Source organism: Lissotriton helveticus, chromosome 5_1 (genome assembly GCF_964261635.1).
Source record: "Lissotriton helveticus chromosome 5_1, aLisHel1.1, whole genome shotgun sequence".
Taxonomy (NCBI): Eukaryota; Metazoa; Chordata; class Amphibia; order Caudata; family Salamandridae; genus Lissotriton; species Lissotriton helveticus.
This window is the reverse complement of record NC_136065.1, coordinates 1860466209-1860488398: the sequence shown is the minus strand read 5'-3', so window position 1 is coordinate 1860488398 and position 22190 is coordinate 1860466209. Positions and strand designations below refer to the sequence as shown.

General features: G+C 45.2%; 1 long non-coding RNA gene across 1 annotated transcript; it reads right to left on the bottom strand.

The window, feature by feature from the left end:
• Positions 1–637: 637 nt before the first annotated feature.
• Positions 638–15158, bottom strand: LOC144755911 (uncharacterized). Its single transcript, XR_013594994.1, has 3 exons — positions 15096–15158; positions 13205–13323; positions 638–1799 (listed from the first exon to the last, which is right to left on the bottom strand). It is a non-coding gene; the product is annotated as an uncharacterized LOC144755911 (long non-coding RNA).
• Between the last annotated feature and the right edge of the window lie 7032 nt (positions 15159–22190).

Genomic DNA, 22190 nt, shown 5'->3' with positions numbered 1-22190 from the left:
TGCTATTTCTGGCACTTGAATTCTTAAGTATTATTTTTTGTATCTGGTTGTCTATGATGAATATTTACCATCTGGGTATAGCACTTTTGATACTTGTGTACTGCAAGTTAATAATGAATGAATCATTTTCATTCTATTTACATAAATATCTATCAAATTCTTCCACTGACAAGTCCTAGATTATGAGTAGATAATCTTAGAAAAAACTGTTAAAGGATTTTGTTTTCCTTTTCATACTTGTTAGTTTCTCTCCAGGATACTTCCTTTTCCCATCAGCCCATTGTTACATTCTCATAGATTGGGGAAAAGAAATGACCCATTGATGTTCCCTCTTCTGATGGACCCTTCATTCTTTAATCAGATTAATGTTTTATTGACACATTTCCATAATTTCTTATAACATTTTGATAAATTCACAAATGTTGTATTTATATTTTCTAGGAAATAATGCATGCTTTAGTGTTTGAGGTGTGAGATATATATTTGTATGAGACTGCATCCTTGGTGAATAATTTGTAGGAGAGAATCCATTGTATGTTTGCTGTGTCTCTTTGGCTGGAACTTAGATCCTATACCATTCTTTTTTGCATACCTTTACAGAAGTCAACATTCAATAAAATAAAATAGAGACTATGGAAACATGGCAAGATGAATGGCTTTATTTGATTTAATGAAAGAAAACAGGGCAAAAATCGGGATCCCAAAGGACACAATTAATCACAAAGATATATATATTGGCATTATTGATCAACAATGCACCAATGATGTATCTATTCATATTTAATCATCATTTGTTTATTTCATGTAAACTAGGAAAAACCCTTTCCAATCCTGGATTTTGCGTTTACAAATCATTGTTTTCAGATGTGCTAGTCCTATTGGTTTTAATTAACATAACCAAAACTACAAATCCCAGTATTCATTGAACACATAAAAGAACATGACTGGGAAGAAGTTGTTTGGGTCACCTGGGATCACCTACTAATGCCTATGAATATTATATATTGCAAATCTTAAATTTTGTATTGATTGTCAAAGCAAGCACAGTACTGTCCATTCAGATTTTAAGATATAGAATTTGCCCTTCTCTGATGGTCATACGCCCTTTTATCTGAGAAGTGACTTAAATTGAGCTACTACTTCTTCCTATTCACCCAGTCAGAGGCCAGGTTTGCCACTGCAGACAGAACACATTGTTCTGTTGACAGATCCTGCACTGATTATTGCCACACCGGTAGATCAAGTAGAAATTGTTGTTGCTGAGCCTCTGGAAACCACTGGTTGTAAGCTGCTTGAATTGATCATATGCAGCGGCAGTGGTTAGGTCTTTCGTGGGCAAGTATTGTTCAGAATAAAGAAAATACATATGAATGTTATTGTTACTTTTCCAAGTGCTGAAGGGGGCAGCAGTCAGTGGGGCAACAATGTCATAATCTGCTTGGCCGAAACACCGCCTACTGCAGGGCGTGTTTGTAGTGTAGAAAATAACACAACCAGCAGCTTGGAGGGTATTTCTGACCGTCTGTAGACCTGCAAATACTTGAGCTGCGGGTCGTTGGTTTGGTGCATAGGAAAACAATATGTTGGTCTCGGAACAGCAAATCTGCTTGCCCTTATTTGTCATTTTCGCCGGCTGAGTGGCTATATAATTGCGGTTTTCTTCTGGATTTAGATTCCTCACTAAAGGATTAAAGTTGTTGATCCCAGTAGTACACTGTGTACTGTTGAGAACCATGAGGAAGGCAAACTGTTTGAGCGCTTTATCTGTAGAGGAGGGTGCGCCAGCAGCATTATGGAACCTGAAGACACAGAAAAAACACAGCCATTAGCTTCAAAATATATAAATACATGTAAATTCTTAGGTCATGCGCTCTTAGACCTAGATGTACACAGGGGCATTGCCCCACTGCTCTGTGAGCAGGTGAAAAAGGAAAACTAAAAAGAAAATAATGCACTGTTATTTAATTTTACTGTCCTTGCTCAGCTGGTATGGGGTGGTTCAGGGCGAGGCAGAGCTAGCCTGTGAAAGAGGAACAGGGGTAGGAGTGGTGGGCACACTAAGTGCACATGGATGCTTGACCGGCCGTCTCGGGCCGGCCAAACAGTCATGCGCACTTTGCATGTTCTCCACTCCGGCAGCATTACAGCCTGGGTAGAGAACATGCCCAAGCTCCCACTCCCTCTCTGAGCACTGAACCACGATGGTCAGGCCAACTACAACGCTACTATCAGCAGTGTTGTGATTGGCTAGGGAGGTCTGCAAGCCTGGGTGCTTCCTGTTCCTACTTCCTACCCGGGAGTACTGGAAGCGGGCAAAGAGGACTGAGAGGCGGTGGCACACACGTGTTTGTTTTTATTTTCATTCCCTCTCCCGCTCCCCCACCTGCCCCCTTCAATCCCCCACCCCCCACGGCCATTAAGTAGCAGCCACCACTGGATGTACAAAGCATTTTTCAATCACAAATACTCTGATTCCTAGTTTGTAAACAGAAACATGCTTTTTTTAATTTAACAATCCCATTTCAGAAGTCACTAAACATTTACTTCTAAAATGGGACTACTACACAATACAAATTTGTGTTTCGGGTGTCCCTTCGCTACCTAATGTATATGTGATATATCAAAGTTTTGTCACCATAGTTGGGACACAAAACATTGAAAAGTTACTTTTTACCGAGTTTGTATGGTAACTCATTTGCAAATTGGAAGGGGTCACCTTGGAACCCTTTCTCCTTCCCCATTGTGAAAGCAAAAGAAGATGATGATGATGGAGATGAGTGAATATTGGTTATTTTGTAACATAATAACTGTAGCAGGTCTTTAGAATATTACAAATTGAACGATTACTAAATATGTCAACTGATGGTGATACATGCTAAACATATGGTCTACAGGTACTATAGTTGAATAACTGAATGTGTTGCTTTATAATGTGGCACTATCAGTCTTTTCTTAATGAAGGCAATTAAACATAATACTTCTCACAATGTCACTGAACTTCAGGGATAATTATTTTCCAAAGAATTTGGGGTGATATTGCAGTGTTCGTGAAGAGTTAGCAGTGCTATTGAGGAGAAGTGTTAAAATTGTAATGCACTGCATAAATGTAAATGTACAGGAATTTATATAGCGCAGATCACCAAGCGGTTTCTAAGCGCTTGCTTAGGGAACCCGTCCTGGTATTCCCCTGTGAGATAACCCCGGCAGGGTATCCGCAAGGTGAAAGCCAGGCATCCCGCCGCGAGTGGCCGTTGTGGAGATTAAGCAAGCTATTGCCCAGAGTCGCAGAGTGTGAACCCGTGAATCGAGTAGGCACCGGAGCGAGAATTGTCGAGTCCATGGACATTTTAGGACTCAAGACCCCGCCGAGCCGGGAATTGAACCCTGGTCCCGGGCTGACCTCTGCTTCCAGGTCTGCCTCCTCTAACCAGTGAGCCACACTTCTCCACACATATGCATACTTTTTTGGTAATCTAATGATACTGAATCGTTTTTCACGATAAATCAGAATACTGTGTTTCTTCTCAAAGGACTATTTGCTGAATTGCTTTTCCAAATGGCATTATTTTGTATCTCCAGAACTCTTTCTTGGTACATTATGGTGGTATCAGACATTAGCAGGAGACATGGAGAGGTGTGTTAGTTAGGTTAGGGCAGAGTGATGAAGTAGAATATTGTGGGCTGTAGAGTGGGGTAATGAGTGCAGGATTAGTGTATGAAAGAGCGTACAGGAGTAGTGGCAGCTGAGAAAGGTTTGCGTTAGTCATTGTCTATAATTGGGTATGGTGGGTATGTGTGTGTGGTCTACAAAGCATGTACTGATATACCCATGGAAAGATTGGAAGGTTTGGGTACTGGGTACTTCCAGGGTTTAACAGAGCCAAAGAGGTTTTCCACAGAAAGTCACCATTAGAGAGTGTATTCCACTGCACTGTGGCCAGGGCTAAGGCCTTGATAATGGCCTTCCCACCCAACCATCCCAAACGTTGTGTCATAGAAGGTGTGGGGATCTGGCAAAAGATATTAATTATCACTCACATTTCGGTGTGCTACACTAAACAATCATTGACAATGACATTTGTTTGCTTTTGTATGTTGCAAGATGTTTGTGAGGTTGAGTGCTGCACAGAAGAGGTTGCACATGGGTAGCAGTACCAGCTATTATTTACCACATATGTTTAAGTTGCACTGTTGCCGCCTATCCTGTATCCTGGGTCTGTGCTGTATGTTAAAGAAGCTTATTGAATATCCTATCACTTTATCCAGTGATTGTCACTACTGGGGGCTGGGGTGGTAAGACCATCAATAACAGCACCACCTCTCCCTTCAGCCATACCAAATCCCACTGATTGCACATCTATGGTGGAACTTACAACTCAAGTGATGATCATTGGTGCAATTATGTCACAAAAATGGCCTAAATCTTCACCCATAGATTTACATGTATATGCAGGTGCACATGTATGACTTATTAGGAATTCACAAACATTCCCAGGCGTGCGAACAGAAAGGTATACCATGGTTGCAAGAATACTATTGTGAATGTCTTGTGCAGGACTTTAAGTATGGTGGCTTTGAAACAGGTCCTTGTCAGGCTCTATATTTTGTCATTGACTTTACAGACAAAAAAATGGATCGATTTCTCAACAATGACTGTTAAAGTGGGGGGACACAACAGCACGCAACAGGGGTCTCGCTCCGAAGGACTTCAACAGCCTGCCCTTCAGCCTTCAGCCGCGGCGCTCTCTGCTACCGAGCGCTGCAGCACAGACCGGGACTCGGGGGAAAGGACTACAACCCCCAGCGCTCCTAGCGGCCGGAAGCCGTGTCCCGAGAGTTGGCGCCAGGCGGCGCATATAGTGCAGCACCACACCCCGCGACGCGGAAGCGCGCGGGCAGCGCCGGGCTAAGCCCGGGACAAGGGCCGGGCCGTCTACGGCCGTCTGAGGCAGGAAGAGACTGGGCTGGGCCAGAGACCCTGTGCAAACTCTACGGTGAACAATCTCCACGCGGTAAAGTGACTGAAAGGGCTGAGGGTTTATTCCTATGCACCGAAATACTGGAAGTTGAGTACTTTGAGATACTTGCAATCAGGTTAACCCTCTCTAAGGCACTAAAATATACTCATGTCGGGGCCAAAGAAGGACAAGGCTTCTGTGGGGGCAGGTCCCATTGACAATTTTGTAGTAAAGATGGTTAGTAAGATTAACAATGACAGAAGGGCCTCATTGGGTAAAGGAAATTTATCAGATCATGACCTATCTATAGTGGGTCTCCCCCTAATGGAGGCTCCACCAGTGAGCGAAAATGGCAATGATTCTGGGCTGGAGGTAGTCAGTGTAGTAAAAACAGTAGATGCACTGATCCACCGGGCCCCGGACACAGTTTCTCTGGTCAAGCCGCTCTCGGACTCTGAGGAAGAGGTGGTATCAGGGCATAAAAATACGAGACCCGTCAGATCCTGCAGAAAGCAGCAAAGTAAAAGGAGGGTAGGAGTGTTCACAAAAGAAGGGTAGATACACATCCGCCTGACAGCCATACCTCCCCGGAGGCTATTTTGCGCTTGGAGGGTATTAAAGAGACAAATATAACCCTGCGCCCGGAGCAGTTTGGCATGCTAATTAGAACCCTAGAAGCCAAACTTGAATTAAAACTGGAGGAATCCCTTAATTCATTAGTAGCCAAACTGGATACTGCTAATGCAGAGATAAAAATTTTAAGAGGTCTGATAGAGAAACAGCTAGCCCACCCGGATAAGGTCCACCTTCCGCCCCCCTCAACTAGTACGGTTCATTCAGTGACTGTTGAAAAAAACATAGCAATGGTGGCTAAACCAACTTTCACCTCTCAACAGGATATTAGAGCCGATACTAACCCCACTGTTCCCGTGGCCCCATCCCCCTTGCCATCAGTTACCTCTGTAGTGTACCCTAAGTCAGGCCCCATTCAAGATCTAAATGCCGTCCCTAGTAGGCGAAGCAATTTTATGAACTTACCACCGGATTGTGCTCCGTACGTAATTGTATTGGCTAACATCCCAACCCTAAACCCGGATACAGCCGAGCTACACGAGGAATCACATGATTCTCTTAAAAATAAAGTGGTATCTTGGCTGAGTTCAAAATGTGGTTTTCCTACAAAATTTGCCGGAGAAATCATCACGACCAGGAGGGTAAACTGGATCGGTCCCACGCGAAAAAATTGTAGAGGGGACTGCGTGGTAGTAAATTTTAAATATCCACAACACGTGGCCACAGTCCTATTACGGGCAGCATCAATGTTGAATGACAGTAATAGTATCGAAGTGCGCCCTTTGGGTTATTTTTATAATCATATTACTGTAGCCTCTACTCCTAGACAAGGTTTAAGTCCTCTTACTCCATTTGGGCCCAGGTCTATGTCTCAAAGTCAGGGACCAGGAAGGGAAAAAAATTTCAGATTCGGACCTCCCATTATAACACATAACAGGTTTGACGCAGTCTCAGGACTTGAGTTGTGCGATTGACGGGGGGCCGGAGAGGGTATAGTGGACGAAGTTATAGTTGAAGTTATCCCTATGACTCCTGTACCTTCTTCTGATGTTCATGGCAATAATCCGGTTGTGGTCATTCCTGGTAAAGGGGACACTGTTAGGTTGTTAAGCTGGAACATTGCAGGTTTACGGGCAAAGAAGGGTGACCCAAATTGGACAAATTTTGTAAGGCTTTATGACATTATAGCCATTCAAGAGACTTGGGACACGAATTGTGATTATTGGCTGGATGGCTTTACCTCTTTCTCTGTACCTGCCCTGCCCTCTCCAGCAGGTAGGAATAGAGGGGGCCTTTTGATGTTGGTCTCTGTGAATGTAAAGGGCAAAATTATAAAGATTGACTGTGCCACGCATAATTTTCTTGTTGTAGAGATAACCTTGGATGATGGTTGTAAAATGCTTCTGGTAAATTGTTACAATTCACCGCACGGCTATCCTGCAAATGTGCACTTAGTATGGTTAACTGATTTTTTAACTTCATATAAGGAAAAGCAAACCACTTATTGTCATTTTATTTTGATGGGTGATTTTAATGTACATTTATGTTTGAATTGTGCTCTAACGGACACAGATGGGCCGGATAGTGTCTCCCCCCCTCATTTCGAACATACGCAGAAGGGACAGGTTCTTGAAAATTTATTAATTGGAAACGATCTGTATGAGGCGGAGTTTTATGACAATAGCACACGGGTTGCCACATACACGGGAAGGGACTGTGATTCGATAATTGATTTTATTTTTTTGTCATCAGGTCTTCTTAAATATGTGATATCCTACAATGCTGTTGCTATGCCGTTGAGTGATCATAACCCTGTGGGGATGGAACTAGCGAATGGCTCTTTGCTGCTAAAATCATCTGTTACCCCCCAGGTTATAATGCCACTTAAGGTTAAGGACCAGGGGAGAAGAATTAAATGGGGAAAGGTAGTTCCCGATGACTTTTTCTTAAACTTAACATCTACGGCTGCCGAAGATTTGAAGGTCTGTACCAACCCCCACTCTATGAGCGAGGATATTTTATCCTCCTTTGAAGGTGTCTGTCGGGCAGTGGCCTTAAAATTAACAGATAAAGGCCAGGGAGGTAAAAATAGACCGGTGACGGGCTGGTTTGATAACAACTGTAGTAAAGCCCATAACCTCCTCAAAAAAGCACTTAATACTCGTCCGAGGGACAAAGCCCTAGTAGCGCTACTTAGAAAGGATTATGCTAGGGCAATTAAAACTCGTAAAAATGAATTAAAGAGTGACGCTTGGGCCAAACTCATGGATAAAGCCACCTTAAAAAACAGCACCAAGTTCTGGTCAATTATCAATACTCCTTTGTTCGCTTGCGACCAAAATACTGAGCTGGAACTTAACATATCTGAGGTAGATTGGCTTAGCCATTTCGAAAAAATCTATGGTAGCAACATGGAGCAGGAACCCTTTGTAGTCCCCGCGTCTGATCCCCCCTTGGCGCCTGTTAGTTTTGATATAGCCGAAGTGATCAAGGCAATAGAGGGTACTGCGGGCCGAAAGGCACCGGGCCCTGATGGGGTCCCAGCGGATATGTTTAAGGCTAATCCATTGTACTGGGCTAACATTTTAACTAAAGTCTTTAATGCATCAGCAACAGTAGGATTCCCTAACTCCTGGTCATCAGCTACTATAATTACAGTGTTCAAAAAAGGTCAGAGGGGAGACCCTAGATGCTATAGACCCATATCACTGCTGGACTCCTCGGTTAAAATTCTAGGGAAGGTTGTCCTGGCGAGAATAGCATCATGGGCCAAGGGGAAAAATATTCTGTCCGAGGCACAATATGGCTTCAGGTCGGGGAGGAGTACAGAGGACCAATGCCTCAATCTTCACCTTATAATTTCCAAATACACGAGGGCAAAAGGGGGATCGATGTTTTTAGGCTTCATGGACCTGTCCACAGCCTTTGATCTAGTAAATAGATCAAGGCTGTGGACTATGCTCCTGAAGCTGGGCCTTGATTGCTCCTTGGTACATTTCCTAGCGGAGCTCCATAAAGATCTGAAAGCCTGTATTAGAATGACAACAGAGGGGGAATGTACGGCAAGTTTTAGATCAAGTAGAGGGGTCCGCCAGGGCTGCATCCTGGCCCCAATGTTGTTCACGTTATACGTGAACTCATTGGAGGATGACCTAACAGCTGTCACCCAGGATATCCCGTGCATGGGGGGTGCACCAATCCCGGTGCTCCTCTATGCCGACGACGCGGTGTTAATAGCCAGGACCCCAATTGCCCTGCAAAAGCTACTGGATTCTTTTGGAAATTTTATGTCCAATCTTGACCTGGTGATCAATAGCAGTAAATCCCATACAATGTCAATATGCTGCTCTAAAAATAAAGAAAAAACCTTCTTCTGTGATGGCCAGGTTATCTCTAGTGTAAAGGTTTTCACCTATTTGGGTGTAATCTTTGACCAAAGGGGTACTTGGACACCGCAGTTAACATCTAAAGCAAACGCGGTGAGAAGTTCAGCCTCCGCAATTTTGGGGTTTGCAAAGAGATTAGGGGGAAAACCCATAGAGGCCATCTTGGCCATTTATAAAGCCAAGACTGCCGCTATTGCTAGATATGGGGCTGCAATTTGGGGCTTTGTAAAATCTGACCGCATCCAAATAGAGGAAAATAAATTCCTACGGTCATTGTTGGGCCTACCACAGTCAACTGCAACTTTTTCCCTACACCTTGAGTTAGGTCTTGGTTATATTTTAGACACAATAAACTTAGCCCCGCTCCTGATGTGGATCAAGCTCTGGCTAAACCCGAATCTTAGCCTAAACCACAAGATCATAAAAGATTGTCTTAAGCTAGATCACAGGAGGGATATCCAGTGGTTGTCCTATGTAGAGTCTTTGGCTGTGAAGCTAGGACGACATGAGATTTTTGACAGTCCAGAATCCCTGTGTAAAGCAGATCTAGTGTGGACGAAGATTAACTTTACTAGGCTTTGTGTTGCCGAGCGTGAAACGGCTGAGCTATGCAAACCATCCGTGAGGGTGCATGTAATGATAACTACATCCCTTGAGCTGGCTCCTTATTTGTCAGTGGTTACACATTTTTTCCATAGATGGCTACTGACTAAGTTCTGTTTCAATCAAATCTATATGGTCCTCTGGGACGAGAAAGATTGGTGTAGGCTTGAGGAGTCGTCCCCATGTAAATGTGATGGTCTTTCCACCCAGGACACTGCGCATTTCCTGTTTTTTTGCTCCTTTTATTGTGAACCTCGGATTCGATATTTAAAACCAACATTGAAGGGGATGAGATTTACGCAGTACAAGCCCGCATTGTTATATTTACAGATGATGGATGCTCCTGTAACTATGTATTGTACCGCCAGCTTTCTGGCTGCATCTGTAAGAAGCAAGAGATCGAGATTAAGAACGGAATCTTAATGTTGAAAGATATTGAAATTTCTGCTTTATGTATTGGACTAACGTACTGTGGGGCTCAAACAGAAATGAAATCGTGTAATTACCCTTTAATAATGTGTTTATCCTTTACAATGTTTAATACTGTATTAATTGATTTTTAAAACAAAAAAGTTTTAATTGTTTTATAAATGTCTAGAATACTTTTATGATTTTAATTGATCGAATAAAGTGGTTTTGACTTGACTTGACTGTTAAACCCATTAAGGTAATCCATGTCAATGAAGGAGCCCTTGCCTTAATCTCTACTGTTTATTTCATCTTGCAGTCTCTAAGAATATTTGCATCTCTGAATGTTGACATGCAACGTCTGACTTTTGTATAGCACATACTGTGAATTAAGTTGCCTTGGGTGTTTGGGTGAATTCAGGTTCTGGGTGGGTCCTTATGACCGGGCACGATTGAGAGGTGTGGAGCTCTGGCTGATGGCAATGAAAGTGTCTCGCAGTGGGTCATAAAGGTGTTAAGACTACAGTCTCAACCAATACAATAAAATACATTTCACAAAGCAGTCACTGTTCAGGTGGCCTGCTGGGTGCGTAACACAGGATTTTAGTTTACATGTTTTATGTACATCCTTAATTACATAAGCCAAACCTCCTGTAAAGGATTCAATGCTCATTTTAAACACCCCCTACCTTTTTAAGTCAGTCATGTAACTTTCATTAAGGGTTTCTATTCCTTCTGTGCATAGTTCTTCATAGCAGTGAACTGCACAGGGGGAATGTAGCCTTCTGTGCAATTGCACTTTTTTCCATGGGAAAACATTTTTCCCCATGAAGAGAGCCTTTCAACAACACTGGGGTGGATCCATTTCCCCTTCCAACTCTGGAAAGGGGATTATCCCAACCCTGTGCTCGAGAAACTTCTTGAGAGAGAGGGAGGAGTTTGTGAATGTCCACAAACGTCCAATGTCTATGGGCTTACACAAACTTCATTGGCAACATTTTCCATAAAACACCCCCTTCCCTCCCCTTGAGTGGGATTCACAACTGCAGTGATGTCCCCATTCGTGTTGGTTGATCTCCCCTGTGAATGAGTTTGCACCTGCTTGGAAACTCTTTGTGAATTTCGGATTGATGTACAAAAGGTAAATTCGGTCATAAACGTTCATGTACAGCCAGATTCGCCTATGTGAATAGAGCCCAGTCTCCTGAGATCCTGTCCCTAGCCCTTCATCTGCTTGATTCCTTCCCACCACATATGTAGACGCATGACCACCCTCATGGTCACCCGGGTAGAAGACGAGGCCTCAGCAGAGATCTCAATGTCAAGAGTTCACAGGAGGGAGATTTGAGGGTTCAGGGGCCAAGGTTCTGATGCACAGGTCTTTTAAAGTACACAGGAACATTGAAAATGCCCAAGAGAGAGGCTCCGCTCCAGAAACTGAGACTCATACACAGTGAGTGAAACCGTACTTCAGGGTGGATGATTCACAGCAAATGAATGAGATTATGCACTGAAACTCACTCGCAGCAAGTGAGGCACAAGATTCACTGAGTCGAGGAGTAAACCCACACCCACTGAGTGGGATTGTGTTCCACGTAGTGAAACTTGCAAGCAACTAGAGAATGTACAACAAGGTGGGAGACTTGCACACAGGGAGATTATCTGTGCTCTAACATCTTGACAGACACACAGAGTGTGAATGCATGGGACTTACCCTGAATCAGTGAGGCTGATGTGAGTGTAACAATGAGTGAGACTCTGTTCCAAGAAGTGAGACTAATAGTGCATAAGACTGGGCTCCAGGGTGTGAGACATACACTCAGCTGGACAGTCTGCAGCAAAGTGTGAGAATCACTCCTAATGAGAGAGACCCGGGTACCAGACTCACACCCGATGAGTGAGGATGTGCTCCAAGAAATGGAATTTACAATGAGTGAGACCATGCTCTATTGAGTTGGACTTTGCTTCAAAACATGAAAATGTCATGTGAATTGTGAGTCTATAGTTATAACTCTCTGCTATTGCTCTGTTCCTTGTGCCTTGAACACTCCTCCTTCCATCTCCAATATATTCCATTTGGGTGCTTAAAGTTTTAAACTTTGTGAACTTGTTGTCTCTTCCCCATGGCCTACTGTCTTGATTATAGAGCATGCGCCTCAGGCAAACTTCTGCTCCCAGATGCAGCAATTTGCAGCACTAGAAATGGGCCAGTAACACTACACCCATAATATAATTAGGGCTACAGGAAAAACATGATTCTGTGGATGTGACTTTTCCTGCATAAATCTGGATTTGCCATATAATCCAGCATGTGTTGCATGATGTGTGGATGTTTTCAGCTGGTATAATAAAAACCTTTTGCAGCTCAAATGTATCTAAAGTCATTAAAGTTGCTGCTCACCGGCGTCAAAGCAGACCCTGCCTCTTACAAAAAGACCACCCTTCACCTTTTAATAATTGACTTTCAAAAATGGCTTAAGGAACCATTTCAAATGTATACGGAGCATGTTTTGTTTCACTATTGACACAAATCCAGCATGTACACGGCAGAAGCTGTTCTCAAAGCTGAAGTTACTTCAGTATGGGATCAGACTTTAGAAGAAACAGGGTGCGTCTCTTGTTAAGGTCCGAACTCTAAAGTGCATCCTAGTGAGACATGTTGATCATAAAAGTGAAAATGATATAGTATATATATATATATGTATGTTTATATATATATATATATATATATATATATATATATATATATATATATATATATATATATATATATATATATATATATATGTATATATCACACAATGGAATCTACGCTGCGAGGCAGAAAAGACTGTTTATAAAACGATTGCGCGGAATTCCATCCATGCAAGAAAAACATTGCTAGTGAATACCATTCTGAATATGATCTGTTGCTTCTGCATGCCTAATAACAGTATATAGCATTGGGAGTCCTTTTAAGGGCTGGCTTGATAGCACACCTGTCTACAAAACTTTCTGGCAACCGTATACAGAGTGAGATTTGGATCAGCACCCTTGAGTCAGTATAACCGTCTTCTGTGCATTATAAGCAGTTGTAATCAGTGAACACACCATTTTAAATATTTCATGACATACCCCGGTTATCAAGTGGCCATGTTACCTTTTGTTTTGGCCCCTAAGCGTCTGTCTCCATTGACCCACACATCTCATTGCTGCTATTACCACATAAACGACAAACATATCAGCTGTAACTTCATTAAGTCATGTCTTTTTCTGAGCAGCAAGGCTGGTACTTACTGATTTACAATGTAGTTCAGATTGGCCGGAGAAATCTCTGTGGCTTGACTCAAATTCACCGAAAGCAGTGCCAGGAGGCAGATGCCTGGAAGGATGCCCATGTCTCAACAGAAATCCTGCTAATAAAAAAAAAATCAACAATGTTTTTAGGAAACCATGCATATTTATCAACTTAACAGGCTTTTTTTTGGTTTACAATGCAAGAAATATTCAAAAGCAGTAGCTTTACACATATAAAACAAGGACATTGGATGAGACACAGCTCACAACTGTGATTGTTGAATTTTAATGTGCTCTTATAAATAATCTCTGGAGACTACACGAAACATAGATAGAGAGAGAGTGAGAGAGAGAGAGTGAGAGTGAGAGTGAGAGAGAGTGTGTGTGAGAGAGAGAGAGAGAGAGAGAGAGAGAGAGAGAGGGCTGTGCCCTGGGGATCACCACAAGTGACTGTGTTGTTGTGGACAGAGAGGTCTCAACATGTCCATGCCTCTATCACACATAAAGGCATTGTAGACGAAGGTCCACCCAACCTTGCCTTCTGTAAGGGAGCTGAAGACCCCTCGCTTCAAGCCGCATCTCATCTTAGACTACCCCTCTCCCACCACCCGATGGAAGGTCCTGTCTGAGGGACCCCTCTCTACTCTCCAGCTGCTTCCTCTTGTTCCACTGACCTCACTTGTTCCCTCACGCCAGGCAGTAAACACTTGTCTGTTCCCTTCTTTGTGGAGCACTCTGTTACTTTGCAGCTAGGTTACACAGTAACACAGGTTTCACACCGTAATTCACTTGATGGTTTATTGATTGGTGGGCAGGCAATGTTTGAGACCAAATGAATCATCTTAGCTCCTTCCTATGCAAGTTTCATCACAGAGTCTGACACAGTTACTCGAAAACATCAATATTAAAGGCCTTTAAAAGGGGTATTTCTGTCGAAGGTTTTCAACAGTTTTCATTTTTTAATGTCTGTCTATTAAAGTGTTTCCCTATCTTGTGAGAAGAATGATGTGTCAATCACTGAGGGTGTGTAAATGTATATACATATCATTAAAATAAAGTGTAGAACAGGCTGGCCATGTATTGGTGGCTCGTTTGGTGGCGTGAGATATTACACCACGTTTCAACAGAAACAGTTCAAGGATGTCCTGCATTGCAGGAAAATATAATGTTTTTCCCTCGGCAGCACTCCCCATCCCCTAACAAAAGGCTTATGAATGATGCAGTAGTGGCTGGCCCCAGAGCTGGTCTAGGAACTATTATCAGCCCTGGAATATTTCCACACAGCCCTGTACTACAACAAGTGATGGAGGACGCTAAGGGAGCTCTTCGCCCACCGTTAAAGTTTGGGGAAAGGGCACTTCTCTTCACAAAAATGCAGTTCAAAGAACGCCATACTAACTAATTTACAGCATGCTTCATGTCGGCAAAAAAACCCTGGGCTGCTCTGACAATGAACTCAGGAAATACTGCAGGACTTCAATGTGTGCTACAGTACTCGGGGGCATTATTTATCAACAGCAGCACATGATGAACATACCTCGGTGCTGCGTATGGAGTGATGATGAATGTTCTGGGGACCAGTGCAGTGCGTTTCTGCTCAGGTCACCTAATAATGACAGGTCACCGAACACTTCTTTTCCAGTCCTGGACTTTCCATTGTTTTCATGTGTAACTGGTGTAAGAGTCGTGTATTAACCCTAGGTTTGGTAACAGGGACTTCTTTAAAACATAGTTTTTGTCATATCCTGGAAAAGAACATGCACTCATACAAACCTCTTACCTGGCTTTCAGCAGCGTCTGCAATAGACATTACACACACACATATAGCTAAGAGGAAAAGCACGTTGCAGAAAATGTGCATTTCTCGAGAAAAATAGATTCCATACTGTACCTCCTAAAAAGAAAGTTCTTCTGAATAGTATTTCCGGATCGGAGGACCACCAGTGACCGAGGAAAGACTGTGATGAAAGCTGAGACATGCAGCGATATATACAGTAAAATGAGGAAGCAGAATCGTGTTAGGAAACCTATGATCCATGTTTATTTCTAAATTACTACATTTCCTGTGTGTTTGTTCCATCCCCATCTCACGTAAGACATACAAATGATATTCCTGCTTGTCAAACCTCCAAGCAAAATTAATGTACTTTAGACATCCTTGCGAAATCGCTGATATCCCCCCACACACACATGCAGAAGCACGCATACACACACGCAGACACACAGACACACATGCAGACATACACATACAGACACACACAGGCGTTCCCCCTCTCTCGTTTGTTTCCAGAGTTTTATATAGCGCAAACTAGACTCGAAGATATCTGGTATCAGAGCACTCTACATGAGCACCAGTTTCGTTACACAAGGACACATTCATGTTGTTAGGCATGGGTAGATTAAGTGATTTTCCCAGAATCACAGTATGTTGAGCATCGTTGCCAAGACTTGAACCTGGTTCCCCAGCTTCGAAGTAATAATCCATCCATCCCTCTCTCCCTCCCTCGGTGGCACTGTTGGCCCTATTGTGACTGAGGCACCCACAGACTCCTTCTAGGGTGGCCGCCAGGCTCTCCACCCCTGCCTGCACCTGCTCTGCCAACTCCAGCTGGACTCCTACTGCTGTACCTTGGAAGGTAAACTGTGGGTCCTCGCAGTCCAGGGCCTTGGAATGAGTGGCTGGTGGGACCTATTGGTTGGTAGAGTGGGTATGTGGAGATGCCACGATGCTGCTGACCCGCTCTATGTCCAGATATGGTGTCCAAATGGAGTCCAGAAGTTCTTGCAAGGTGTCCTGGTCGATGGTTGGCATGTTGTCATTATCCCCATCATTGCTAAAAACTGGGACAGCGAGGTGAGGGCTTATCCTCTGCAATGAGATGGGCAGCGCACACAAACCAACGGACCACGCACGCAACCTGGGCTTCATCCTGGACTCCTCACTCTCAATGACCAGACAAGTCAACGCCGTCTCATCGTCATGTTTCAACATCCTACGCATGCTCCGAAAGATCTTCCGATGGATCCCCACCGAAACCAGGAAGACAGTCACCCAGGCACTCGTCACCAGCCGACTGGACTACGGAAACACCCTCTACGCCGGAACCACAGCCAAACTACAGAAAAGACTCCAACGCATCCAGAACGCCTCCGCACGACTCATCCTGGACATCCCCCGACACAGCCACATCTCCGGACACCTGAGAGACCTGCACTGGCTCCCCGTCAGCAAGAGAATCACGTTCTGACTCCTCACCCACGCACACAAGGCCCTCCACGACCTGGGCCCCAGGTACCTCAACAACCGCCTGACCTTCTACACTCCCACCCGCCAGCTACGATCGACCAGCCACGCCCTCGCCGCCGTTCCACGCATCCGAAGAGCCACCACGGGAGGAAGATCCTTCTCCTACCTGGCAGCCAAGACTTGGAACTCCCTCCCCATCCACCTCCGTCTGACCCAAGACCACCTCTCCTTCAGGAAGCAACTCAAGATCTGGCTGTTCGAGCAGTAGCGGACCCCCCTCCCCCAAGCGCCTTGAGACCCTCCCGGTGAGTAGCGCGCTATACAAATATCTTGATTGATTGATTGATTGAAATACTATTGCTGATCACTCTTAGTTGTTGACATGAGTAATTTAGTAGACAAGGTACACTACATTACACTTTCAGTTCCTCATTATTGCTTAGGACAACTTTTTGCATGGGTATGGATTGCAAAATGCACTGTATTTCCCTTTCTGATGACAGGATATCAGCACTGTTCTCACTGCCACAGTGTGCCTACTCTGAGTGGATCGGCCCTGTAATACTAGTCAGATTACTTTCACTGATGTCAAAACGATTTAATCAGCATCACAGTTGGTTATCTTCAGGGCGTGATTATCACAGGGAGAGACACAAGGGGAGGGCTTTTATCAGAGGTCCAGCATACGTGCCCAATGTAACAGTTTCAAAAAACGGAGTATGCAGTTCCTGAGGAAACGAAAACTGACTAGGGAAGATTGTGCAGGTGACTGTCTATCAAGAAGAAGGAAGGGGAATTCCTCCTTTTGGATTTAGGCCCCTCACACACCTAGCCAGCCAGGTGTCATGCTTCATCATTGATCATGCTCATCGTCGGGTCGGCGCTTCAATACCCGATGGGCACCCTCAGTGGGGGCTCTTTGGCGGTCATCTCTTAATCCTTGCCGTAAGGGTGAGTGCGTGTAAGGGGCCCTACAGTGTAGAAGTGTAATGAGATGTTGTGTGTACAAGGAGAGTAAAAACAAGGAGAGGGAGGATCAGGGCAACTACCTTAATAATCCTCTCTCCCACCTTGGTTAAAAGAGAAGTGGTGGCGAATGACTATAGTAATGTTATAGACAGTTGCTCATAAAAACTCATGTGGTCAACATGTTTCTTGCCTTGTATGTGCCATTCGGAATCAAGCGGCAATTCTTCAGGACCTATGACTAGTTAAATGTTATGATCTACACTAGATGACTGATAGTGCGGTAAAGTAACCTTTACATTACCAGTCTTCTTCGCACCCGTGGTGTCCAGTGTCCGTGGGTGCAGTAGACAATCTAGGAGAGAGTACAATTGTATAAAAACAGTAGTAAAAAACCCACCAGTCACTAATGGTCTGACAAACGTGGTCGGGTTGTCACAGCCCCACTAATCTACATGTATGCTCATAAATTTCTTGCACAATACTGTGTTACTATTTACAGGCAAAGAAACTCAGTTTATACATGTAATATAGTATGGAGCATTGAAGGCTTGATAAAGTCAAATTAAAACACCGCCAAAATGGCGGGAGGGTAGCGCAGTGGCAGAAGTGGGCACTCACCTAAATGAAGTGTAAGATTTGCCCTTTCGGGATTGCGGCAGCAAGTGGACACAATTGTCCTACAAAAAGTCTTGCAAGAAATAGCCAAGAAAAATGGGGGGAGGGAGGGGAGGAAGGGGGAGGCAGGGTTGTGTGGGGAAGGGGGAGGGGCAGGGGGAAAGGTAGGGCCTACAGTTTAAAAGTGTCCAAGAATTACAAGGTTTCCACGATAGGAATCCTGGGGCATTGTGCACGCAGCGTTCGTTGATAGCGATAGCAAGATTGCATGACGGTCCATAGTGGGAGACACGGGATCCAGTGGGATCTTGCGCACCCCCCTTTTTCGAGGCTGTACAGGTTGGTGCCCTATGTTTTAGGGCATCGTATATGTGTCTTCTTTTGGCCTGGTCCGGATGTTTCGGCTTTGTGTTCGCGGTGGGTGCACCGGAGGCTGGGACCACATGGGCGCGCACAATCTCCCTGGATCCCGTGTCTCCCAGCCCCCTCATGCATATCACCCTGCGGACACTTAGTTCCTGCACTCTCGCACCTGGTCTGGATGACGGAGTATGCCACTGTGGGCCGTCATGCAATCTTGCTATCGCTATCAACGAACGCTGGGTCAACCACGCCCCAGGCTTCCTATGGGTAAACTTTGTAATTGTTGGACACTTTTAAACTTTAGGCCCTAACTTTCCCCCTTCCCCACAAACCCCCCCACCTCCCTTCCTCCCTTCCCTTCCCCCACTATTCTTGGCTATTTCTTGCAGGACTTTTTGTAGGACAAACGTGTCCACTTGCTGCCGCAATCCCATAGGGGCAAATCTTACACTTCATTTAGGTGACTGCCCACTTCTGCCACTGCGCTACCCTTCCTCCACTAATTTTGGCTGTGTTTTTATTTTACTTTATCACACCTTCAAAGCTCCATACTATATGACACGTATAAACTGAGTTTCTTTGCATGTAAATAGTAACACAAACTGAGTTTCTTTGCATGTAAATAGTAACACAGTATAGTACAAGAAATTTATGAGCATACATGTAGACTAGTGGAGCTGTGGCAACCCGACCACGTTTGTCAGATCATTAGTGACTACTGGGTTTTTTACTACTGTTTTTATACAATTGTGCTCTCTCATAGATTGTCTACTGCACCCATGGACACTGGACACCACGGGTGCGAAGAAGACTGGTAATATAAAGATTACTTTATCGCACTATCAGTCATCTAGTGTAGATTATAACATTTTTCTAGTCATAGGTCCTGAAGAATTGCCGCTTGATCCCGAATGGGACATACAAGGCAAGAAACATGTTGACCACATGAGTTTTTATGAGCAACTGTCTATAACATTACTATAGACGAGGGAGGAGCCTAGCTCGCGACCGAGATGGCCGCGCTTTAGCTCGGCTCCGTTCGCCCGCCTGTGTTTTTCACATTTATCCTGCATTTATCCTGCCCCGGGAAGCCCTCCTTGCTGTGTGGTACTACTACGACGCACTGCAGGCACTTACCACTTGTTCCGGTTGTCCTGGCTGCTGTGGGTCCGGTGCAGTGCCCCCGACCATTCCCGGGACTCGAGAGCGGACTGGCCTGGTTCTTCGTCCCGGCTCCTGGGCCGGATGCAGCCTGCGGGCTTGCCCTTCGGGGCGCACTGGAGGTGATTGGAGGGCCGCTGTTCGTGTGAGCCGGAGGTTCCTGGCTAATAGACTCCTGTGTGGCGGCAGCCTTGGATGGTGACGCTGCCCTTCGTTATTGGGGTTCCTCGTGTGTTCAGCTTCCTCCCCCTTTGTTCTCCGGTCCGGCCATTTTGTTCTTTGCCGCCCGGACTCGGAGATCGGGACTGGCGACATTGGGGGGCCGGCGAATCCCCTTCTTCTGGTGGCCCCCCTTCCTGTCCGGGGTGTTCTTCTGCCTGTCGGCGGGACTTCATCTGCTTGACTGCCGCCCCGGCAGAGGTTGTTGGCCGCGCGGCCTGTTCGGGCTCTCAAGATGGCGACCAACCCCATTTGTTTGGGCCGGGCCCGGACGAGCACTGGGGGCCCGCCGCAAGGCCCGGGTGTCGGATACTGTGAAGGTTTTCCTGCACTTAAGGGGATCTTAAACATCCTGCTATCCTGGCGGCTCTCGGTGGCCGCGCCACTCCTGGCTCTGGAGACGGTTCCTCACTGCGGGCCTCCCGGGCCCCCACGACCGGATGAGGCATTGATATCGCGGGGTGTGGCTGGTACTCTCCTGGCGGACTCGGTCCCGGCTGCCGCCCCGGAGGTGCGTAACCTGATGGCGCCTTCTCCTCCTGTGCTGCCTCCTCTGCCCTTGGCCCGGGAGCTGGATTTTGTTTTGCCGGACTTTCATGATTCTCCTGGTCCCTCTCAATCACCACTGCCCGAGGACGTCTCCTGTGCCGGCCCGGATGGGTCGGTTTTTATGGATATATCCTTGGAACTGTGCCTGCATCGTTTGCTACATTCTGTGATTTTCCTGGATCTTCCGTGCTTTTCTTCCTGTGACTTTTTTGGACTGCCGTTGGACTCTCCTACTGCCTGCCTTCTGTTCTTTCTGGCAGGGTCCTCGTTGGATCGGACCCTTATTGCTTTGGATAAAAAGGGTCAGGGCTGATGAAAACTGACTCTTATATGCGGTAGCTCATGAACGGCTTGGATGATCTCTGTGTCCTGATATGGTTCTGTGTAACTGGTTAGTGCTCCTGGACTTTGGCCTGATACTCTTTGGCTTCCCGAGGACTTGGACCTTTAACCCGGGCGGGTGGATGGGTGCGTTTACTCCTGTCTTTGGCCCTCCCCCGTGTGTATGTTTGTATGTCTTTACTCCCTTCTTTCCTTCCCTTCCTTCCCCCCCCCCTTTTTTTGTCTTTTAATTCCAACTTTTCTTGCTCCACTATATTTCGGGTTCTACTTAGGGCGACAGGCACGCTGCGGGGGGGGTAGGCCGTAGCCTTCTGCAGGGGTGCAGGGTGGGCTTAAGGGTGGGTGGGGGGGGTCTGTTTGTGTCGGGGGGTCTTTTTCCCCCCTTATTTTCCCCTTTTTTGTTCTATGGCTCTTGTGTATTCACTTTTTCGGGACTCTGTCACCTCGTATCTCCCCCGGGGGTTTTCTGTCCTTCTTCCGGTGTGTGGCTGATTGTGGTTCGCTGCCTATTCTGGTATCGTGTTTCTGTTACATCGCATGCCGGTTTTATTGTCCTGTTTTTCCCCCTGGGGGTGCATGGTCTGGCGGGTGTTCCTTTTGTTGTCTTTTTCTCCCTCTTTCCCTTCCTCCTTTATGGAGGTTCCCTTTTTCCGTTGGGGTGCGTATTGCGTAGTCTTTGTGATGGGGCTTTTTGACCACGTCTTCTTTGTTCGGGTAGGGGCGGAGGTGAGTGAGCTCGATTGACTGTTGCCACTGTCGCTATTTGATGGTCTGATTCTGTTTCTGTCCTTTGCTAGATTTGATTATATGATTTCATTTTCTTACGTTGTGTCTATAAAATGGCGGCTTGCCACGGTCCCTCCCTTGTACTCTCATACACGGCCCGTTATTCCTTTGGTCCCCTCCCCGTGCTAGAAAATTAACCTTTATTATCCTGCTCTTGCTGAACGCTCGATGGTTTTTATTGCTTCACCAGTGCTCCTGCTGTTATATCCTGTGCAGATCTTCTTTTTGTATGCTGGTTATTTGACCATTCTGTTCTGGCCAGCCCGTGGGGTTGTAGGCCAGTATTTGTGAGCTTTCATTGTTCAATAAAGGTTTTAAAAAAAAAACAATAAATAAAAAAAAAAAAACATTACTATAGACATTCACTACCACTTCTCTTTTAACCAAGGTGGTAGACAGGATTATTAAATTAGTTGCCCTAATCCTCCCTCTCCTTGTTTTAACTTCCCATGTACACACAACACCTCACTACACTTCTACACTAAAGGGTCCCTTACACGCACTCACCCTTATGGCAAGGATTAAAAGATTATTGTCCGCGGTACTTAGAATAAGTGCCAGCTCCCTGAGCACAACCTCTGTGAAACGAATATCGTTTTATCAAATATTGTTCAAATATTGTTCCAAATAAAATTCAGATCAATGCTGTAATAGCTTGCTTCATCATTTATTCCATGTTGTTATCACATGAATATACTTGATCATCTCATCATGGTAGAATGTTTTCATATTTCA